Genomic DNA, 9064 nt, shown 5'->3' on the forward strand with positions numbered 1-9064 from the left:
GGGCGGCGGGGGGCAGGGGGGCCGCACTTGCTCTTACACCAGCCTCGCTGGGGAGTTTGGGGACCAGCCGCAAAATGCTCCCTGGGAGCCCAGAGTAGGACTGTCAGGTTGTGCGGCCGGAGGAGAGAGATGGGACCAGCCAGTCGGAGAAGGGCGTGCGGCCCGTGGCGAAGCCGGGAGGTGGGCTCCCGTGTTCGCGGAGCGCGGCCGTGCACCAGGGCGGCTCGGAGGCCGCTGGCGCCTGGGGTGGTGCCCTGCCCCGCTGCCCTCCGCGCCGGCACCCCGCACGGCACCTGCACGCAGGTGGCGCTCAACAAGTGCTTGGCGCTTCGGCCTCCGTCTGAGGCTCAGAGGAAGGAGGTCCCTTGCAGGCGCCGAAGCGGTCTGCTCGGTGGCGGGCACTTGGAGCCCGCGTTTCCACCAGACGGGCGGGTCAGGAGCTCTGGATTCCCCACCAGTTGCCAGGTGGCCGCGGCTGGGGCACCTTGGGCGACTCCTGCCACCTGCTCCGCAAATGGAAGAGCCCGGGTCCCCCCGGGGCAGCATCTGGCCCCAAGATCCCTTCCCAGCCTCCGGTGGGGGGTGGTGCGGGGCCTGAAGGGTGTCCCCAGGGGGAGAGCTCCCCGAGGGAAGGAGGGAGACCCCCCAGCACCGGCCGCCGGGTCAGGGCTTCAGGTACATCGCACGGAGCTGCTGCGGACAGAATGTGTGTGGGCCCCCTGCCCCCCAGATTCGTAGGTTGAACCCCAGCCCCCAACGGGATGTTAAGAGGAGCCTCTGGGCGGTGAGGGGTCATGAGTGGGGGGTTAGTGGCCGTGTGAGAGAGGTCACAGAGGCTCCCCTGGCCCTTAAGCCACATGAGGGCTGCTTGGGACCAGCCACCAGCTTGGACTCCAGCCTAGGATGGTGACAAATGAACTTAGCGAAAGCCCCCGAGCTGATGCGCTTATGCCACAACACGTATATGGACCAACATGAGAACAGGTTGCTTCTTAGTGTCTTTTAAAGAAATAAATGCCCGTTTTCAGTGACTGTCACCTTGTGCCCACCTGGGGACCCTAAGCCTGAAGAATGTGGGGATGGGCACAGAGGGGTGGCGGTCCTAGAGCTCTCTGCTCAGGGAGCACCCAGATATCTGGAAGGGAGGCCCCAGCACCCTTAAACCTGTAACTGGCCCTACTGCAGGCAACCCAGGAGAGAGATGGACACCAGGGGGCAGAGTGACGCTGTGGCCAGTCCGTGACCCGCACACCAGGCCTGGACTCCTGCGAGGACAGGTTGGAGGTGAGTGAGCAGCCCAGGGCCAGCACTGTCACCCTGCTCCCATCCTGCCTCTTCCACTCAAGCACCCCAGCCAGTCTCACGGAGCACGCGCTGTGCTTGGGCCCCAGGGACACCAGTCGAGAGGGACGGGACCACCTGAGCCCTCAGCCCATTGCTCACCATGGCCCAGAAAGGTGGGAGACTGGGAGGGCCACCCAGGAGGGCCCTGCAGCCCCCAGTCCCCTCCCCAGGGCAGGGGTGGCCTCTCGGGAGGGCTCAGGGCTGTGGAGCTCAAGCCCCACTCCACCCCTAGCTGGGGTCTAGACAGGCCGCTGGGACCAACCTAGAAGGGTGTGCCCAGCACAGGGAGGGTCGTCGGCGGATGGCTAACCTGAGGGTGGGCTTGGCCCCAGCTTCGGAGCCATGGTCAGGGTCATCTTGTTGCCCCTCCAGCCAGAGACTGAAGGAGGCAAGGCCGGAGAGCCTGGCCACGTGTGCCCTCTGACGGGCCCCCACTCCCCTTTCCTTCCCCTGGGGCAGCTCCCCTCACTCCTGCTCCCCTCCAAAGCCCTGTGCCTCGGTTTCCCTGACACTGCACAAGGGGATGGTGACCCCCCCTAGGCCCGAGCTGACGGGGCACCAGGATCAGGAATGGGGCCTCCCATCCCCTGCTGGCCTCAGTGTCCACAACAGAGATGCTTCCACTGAAATCAAAACACAATCCCCCAGAGGAGACCCAGGGGCATAACCAGCAAACCAAACCAGCTGGTTGTCCCAGGCGTCACCCCTGCCTGCTGGGCACTCCCTCCCTCCTCCCTTGCTGGGGATCAGGGCACTGCCCCGAGTCACCAGGCACTGGGACGCATCTGCCCACTCGCCTTGTCCTCCCCCACAGGCCTGCGGCTCCCTGGTCACATGCCCAGGTGGGATTCGGTCCCGTGGTATGTCTGTCCCCAAGACAAGGACACTGCACGGCCTCAGAAGCCAGGCGCCTGGACCCTCCTCCCCTCACAGCCCCTCCGCCCTCAGGTCCTCCCCTATTCTGGCCACTCAGTCTGATCGTGCTGTGGTTTGCTGGTGGCTTCCACAGAGTGGGGTACCCAGGGCCCAGCACCGCCCTTGGGGGTGGGAGGGTCAGCTGGGTCCAGCACGGCTCTGCACACACCGTCCCGTGGACGCACCTTGGGGTCCCGTCAGCCCTCCTGGACTCGGTGCCGACCGTGGAAACTGCCGGGCTGCACGTCCCATCTCAGTCCTTTCCACCAAACACACCTTAGCCTCAGTTTCCTTAACTGTCGGAGGACGGAGGTAGCACCTGCCAAGTGCAAGCCACATCGGGGGAAAGAGGCGAGAAGGGCTGGTGGCCACCAGGGGCGCCCGAGCGCCGCCGCCCTGGGCAGCCAGTCGGGGGCGGGGCCCTCGCACCTGCCACCGCTGGGCCGACCCGCAGCACCTGCCCAGGGACGCTGGCCGTCCTCTCCTTGCGCCTCCCCCGCCCTCCTGGAAGGCCCAGTGTGTCGGGCGGCCCACTCCCCGGACGCACATGCAAACCCCAGGTGCTGTGGCCAATGAGCAGGGCAAAGGGCACCTGGTGGGAACAGTGGGGACGGCGACTGGGAAGGATGCTTGTTTGCTGAAAGAATGGAGATGACCGGAGCCCGGCCACGGCCAAGAATACGACAGAGCGGAGTCGGCTCTCTCCACACAGTCTCTGCCGCTCACCTGGCCTCTGGTGTCTCACGCTGACCCTCACCGTCGTCCTGTTCCCCACTCCCAGGACGGGGTCCCCTCTGAGGAGAATGACAAGCTGGCCCAGGTGGTAAAGTTAATGGGTCAGGGGGGTGACACATGGGACACAAAACAGATATCTGACTCCCAGCTCTTCCTCTTGGCAACGACCTCTTTCTGGTCTGACGGGGAAGGGCACAAATGCTCACACAATCCCCCTTCCTCTTCGTGGGGGATGAAGCCAAGGGTCAGCACTTTGACCTGGCTTAGCTGGGAGAAAAAGTCCCATTTCCAAAGTGTCTGTCATGTCCCTGGCAGCCAAGGGAATGTCAGGAGGACACATCTATGACGGTTAAATTTTTTAAAGATTTTATTTACTTATTCATGAGAGACACAGAGAGAGAGAGGCAGAGGCACAGGCAGAGGGAGAAGCAGGCTCCATGCAGGGAGCCCAATGGACTCGATCCCAGGACCTCAGCATCACACCCTGGGCCAAAAGCAGGCGCTCAACCACTGAGCCACCCAGGAGTCCCTATTTTTTAATTTTTTTGAGGAACCTCCACACTGTTTTCCACAGTGACGGCACCAGTTTGCATTCCCACCAACAGTGCAGGAGGGCTCCCCTTTCTCTGCATCCTCGCCAACACCTGTCGTCTCCACTTTGCTTATTTTTTTTTTCCACTTTGCTTATTTTAGCCATTCTGACAGGTACAAGGTAGGATCCCACTGTGGTTTTGATTCTCATCTCCCTGATGATCAGTGATGATGAACATCTTTTCATGTGTCTGTTGGCCATCTGGATGTCTTCTTTGGAGACATGTCTATTCTGATCCTCTGGAGTTGTAGGAGTTCTTTATATACTTTGGGTACTAGCCCCTCATCAGATGTATGATTTGCAAATATTTTTGCCCATTCCGTAGATTGCCTTTTTGGTTTGTTTCCTTTGCTGTGCAGAAGCTTTTTAATGTGATGTAATCCTACTTACTAACTTTTACCTTCCTTTGGTGTTGGGAATGGCTTATCAGGTAGCAATGGATGGTCTCTGCCACACTCTGCCTCCCAGCCTAGAGGCTGGACTAGACCCTGCAAGGGCTTGTAAGGAATTCAGACGCGGTTTTGGGTACAGCAGGGAGCAGGAGGGACGGACTCTGAGTTGCATGTAGTGAGGCTGCTTCCATGGCCCGTATGCAGGCAAGGGAGGAGAGAGGGCAGGGACACTATTTTAGGGGGTCCTGGAAGGAGCTGTGAGGGGCTCACGCAGCCCCAGGTAAGGAGAGCCAGCAGATGAACCACAAGGAACTGGGCCACAGGGGGAGCGTAGCCTGAGGCGATGGTCTGGAGACAGAGGTGCCACAGGTGGCAGATGGCCAGGGCATGCCCAGCCAGGGGGTGCTTGCAGGTGTTGAGCTCCAGAGGCATACCCAGCAGCCCTGGGCATGTAGGCAGAGGGCCAACCTTCCAGCACACTGAGACTGCGAGAAGCTGCTGGGAAAGGAGGGTGGCCACCCTGCATGCTCCTTGTGACTTGGCATTCAGGGCCCCTGACACCTGCTCCTAGTGCCTAGGGCCAGCCCAGACTTACTACCTTCCACCCGTGGGGTGGAACAGCAGTGACAGGGCTCTTCCACGTGGCGTGGCACCCCACTGGAACCTTCCAGCACATCTGCACTGTGTCTGCCTGCCTGCCCATGAGGGCTTTACCTGAGAGCATCTGGCAGAGGGCTTTTGGAGGTGGTGTGTGTTGTGCCCCTGAATGCAGAGACCAAGTGGTGGTTGTCTACTCCAGTGTGTGGACGAGGCTTCCAGCCCCTGTGCACAGGTCTGTTTGACACCTGGAGGTGCTCACAGCGTGCTGTGCCCTCTCGGAGCACGGGGTACCGGCCCTGTGTGGGCAGCAGGTGTGCAGACTGTGACAGCGGCCACGTTCTCCACCATCACGTCCCCTCTGGGGCTTGCACGGCCGCTGGGACCTGAGCAGCGACTGGCGGGAGCTCATCTGGCACCTGCCCCTCTGCAGCCAGAGAGGCATGGGACACACACTGGCTGCGGCCCCAAGGGAACCACCGTGGCCACAGGCAGCCCTTCCGCTCCAAGACATGGGCAGGGTGCTTAGGAGGAAAGCTGCCCCCAGAGCTGCAGCAGCGTCAGTGGCCTAGGGCAAAGACTGGCACAACCCAGGGCATTAACCAGCCTTCTACCTGGGGCTGGACTGTTCCTGGGCCAAACAAACCTACAGCAGGAGACCAGAACTTAAACCCATTATCATGTGCTGCCTTGCCACCTGGTCAAATGGGGAGGGACCTCCCCGGGGGCCAAGCCGGCCTCCCCCTGCCCCCACTGTTGGCTCTGCTCTTGATGGCAGGTGTGCAACATCTGCCCATGCTAGCAGCAAGTGGCATTGGATGTGAGTTGGCTGTTCCTACAGCTCTGGGTGGACACTGCTTCCTCCCCAGTAGGGTGCACAGGTAGCAACGACATGACTCCTATGGTTTTGGTCGCTTTTTGCCTGGGGACTGACCTCTGACAGTGCTCAGGGTCCAGCTGGGTATCAGCCACCAGGCCCGCCTAACGGGATTCAGGACTCGGGAGTGCAGCACCAGCAGCTTGCATTTCCCGTCCCCACGGTGGGGGGTGAGATGTTCCTCTGCCGATTGCCCTGCAGCACACCCAGGGGCCGCCAACGCCACCAAGAAGCCAGGGGTCTGCGCTCCCCAAGGGGCCAGCCCTTTCTGCTTTCCCTCTGAAAGCTTAAAACCAACTTCAGGGGACACCTGGGTGGCTCAGGGGTTGAGCGTCTGCCTTTGGCCCAGGATCCTGGGATCGAGTCCCACATCAGGCTCCCCGCAGGGAGCCTGCTTCTCCCTCTGCCTATGGCTCTGCCTCTCTCTGTGTCTCTCATGAATAAATAAATAAAATCTTAAAAAAAACCCAACCATCTTCAATTGGTTATATTTGTTTTCCACATAGGGCCTGCATGTGTGCACAGATGCCAAGCCAGATACTGCTGTGGTTCCTGTGGACAGGGGTTGTGCCACACATTGTTATATCTTCTGGAAACTTCGCACAGTGCTAGAAACTCAAGATATTCTTTCAAACATCAGAATCAATCTCTCTCTCTCTCAAGGGCCTCTGAACCTCTGCAGGAACCACCCCCCTGTGGCATGTGCTGGGGCTTCAGTGGGGGAAGCGTACGTCCTCTCCAATTCTTTCCCACGGTTCAGGCGCTGCCTCTCACTCCCTCCCAGCCTGCCTCCGCTCCTGACTTTGACCCCCAACCTCACCCCCCAGCCCTGCTGGCTGCTGGGCGTCAGGAGCGCCTTCCCTAGGTTGCCTGCTTTGCCTCAGAGCCCAGCTCATGCATGGACGAGGATGGGACCTCTCCAGCCGCTCCAGGCAGATGATGACGTATGAATCACAGGTGCACCATGACTTCTACTTTGTAACTTAGGCAGACGTAGCTCACCAGGGCCCCCCACCCCTCTCCACTGCACACACCACACACACAGGGGCTGGAGCGTGTTTCAGAGGCAGCTGGTCAACTCTTCTTCCTCTTCCATCTTATAGTTGGGACAGAAGGCTGGCAGGCTAAAGCATCAGGAGTCGGTCCCCTCCCAGAATGTGGCCCCTTGCAGCGCTGTGTTCTCACCTGCTGAAGCTCCAGGGCATGTGTGCTGGGTCTTACTGTGGCAAGAGAACTGGGACAGAGCCTCCGTTGGGCAAAGGGGCCGCCTTGAGCTCACCTGCATTTGCAAATCAGCTGGACCTGGCTCCCATCCCGCAGGCTCAGAGCTTCCTCTGCTGGAGGCCGAGACATACAGGGCAGTCCCCGCAGGACTCCCAATGGGACGAGCTGCCCCTGGGGACCCTGGGCACATACTAGACCTAGCAGTGCTGCTCCCAGTCAGACACCCAGAGGTGCAACCATAGGTTCAGCAGACACACGCAGGAATACTCAGGGCATGGCACCCATGAGAGTCTCGAGCTGGGGGCTGCTCCATCACACACAGAATATGGAGGGAAAGAAACCAGCGCAGAAAAAAGCACCATTCCGCTTACATAGAGCACAGTGCAGTCAGGAAAGGGTTTATGCTGGGCTTGGCCCATGGCCGAAGGGAGCATGTGGGGGCTGCTGGGGTGGTGATATCATTTCCTGAGCTGGGTGCTGGTCAAGTGGAAGTGTTTAGTCGGCCAGGTAGGTGAGCTGTATGTGTATGTGCACTTGTCTTTACTTAGATTAAAAAAAAAAAAAAAAAAAAAAAACTAAACCAACTTGCTGGAGACTCCTGGCAGCATCCCGCTTCCGGGGCTGGGTGCCTTGTCAGGGGAGTGGTTCTTTTCAGCCAGTTGACAGGCAGCAGACTTGACCTTGGGCTCTACTGTGTGCCCGTACCTACGGAGGCTGAACACAGGCACCTGCTCTGACCCCACAGTTCTCCCCAGCCACGCACCCAGAAATGCAACCCCATGCTCCCATGTGGGGCCTGCCGCTGCCATGGATGTCAGAAAGACCCCTCACTCGAGTTCTGGGACACCAAGTATCATGGTTAGCCTGGCCTCCACAGCTGCGCACCTCTCAGCACAGAACAACCTTGAAGCTAGAGCAAGGCCTCTGAATTCCCACTGAACCTTCCAGCTGAGAACAGAAGCACTCAACACTAGTCCCAATGTCCAGGGCACGCTCTGTGGGGGCTAGCTTCACCTGGCATGGCTCTCGGCCACCCCGGGGTATTCTGTGGTCATGACCGCCAGCCCAGCATCCCAGAATACCATGTCATAAGCAGCTCCAGGATGGTGCCTTTCTTGGGACCAAGGGGCTGGCAAATGTTTCCATGGTACTGACTCTTGCAAGAGGCGCCCTGTGTCTAACAACAGGATTTAGCCTGAAACGAAGCATTGAAGAATGCAGGAGGCAGAGGGCACCCTTCTCTCCACATCGGCTCCCTTCCTCCCAACCTCAGGGGACTTCTCAGGCATCGGACCCAGGGAGGAGAGCTCAGGAATTTCAGCTTAGAGATGAGGCTGCGGGGAAAGGAAGAGGAAGTTGCACTACTCGGTCTGCAGAGAGGCCTGCACCTTCTCTCGCACCTTCTCTCGTTTGCCTAACTTCAGGAACGACGATGTTGTGCAGATGTGAAGCCACCAAATGGTCACATCCTTTACACCACTGTCCCTGCGAGCTCTATGTTAAACAGACCCAGATACCCTCGGCTGGAAGGCATTGCCTGAGCATATTCCACACGGATTCCTCATTAATGACACGGCGTCTTGTTTGTGCCTTCGGGTTCTAAGCTCACGGCACTGAGGGACCCTGCAGTGGTCCCACTCTCAGATCACATACTGACGCAGTTGACAGTAAAGAGCACAGGGCATCCAGGAGGCCTGGAGGAGCAGGGGGTGTGCACAGCCACTCACTAACTCGACAGGCTCCCTCCAAGTCTGAGCTATGGCCCAGGATGTCTCCAGCCCAGACAGCACTGAGATCCCTGGAGCGGTGGAGCATGGAGGGAGGGGCGGCACTTGTCAGGCAGGCTGACACCCTCCCAATAGTGGGGTCACATGTGGAAGGGGTGCCCAGAGAAAGCTCTTAAAGCTTTCAGAATTAAGTGTATTAAAAAAAAAAAAAAAAACTTGACAGAGAATGTGCACATGCAAGTAAGGGGAGGAGCAGAGGTAGAAGCAGACCCCCAGCTGAGCAGGGAGCCCACCTGAGGGCTTGATCTCAGGACTCTGGGATCACAACCCAAGACGAAGGCAGACACTTCACTGCCTCAGCACTCCCCCCCCCCCCGCCAGGTGCCCCAGAACTGAGTGCATTCTAATGTCAGAACCACCACCAGTAAAGCGGTGAGCAAAACTTTCTCATGCTGTCTTTGGAAAACTGGTCCGTCCCAACTATAAGAGCAACCAGTACAATGAACACCTTTGAATTAAGTATCTCATCCTTTTATTTCAAAAGAAGAAAGGACACCAAGAAGCAGAAGGGTGAATGGTTAGAAAAGCAAAGCTGCAGAGGAAAGATGGGTGAGAAGTGGATCAGATCCCAGTGACGTGGTGGCCGGATGCTGTGAACCTC

The sequence above is a fragment of the Canis aureus genome, chromosome 6, assembly GCF_053574225.1.
Source record: "Canis aureus isolate CA01 chromosome 6, VMU_Caureus_v.1.0, whole genome shotgun sequence".
NCBI lineage: Eukaryota > Metazoa > Chordata > Mammalia > Carnivora > Canidae > Canis > Canis aureus.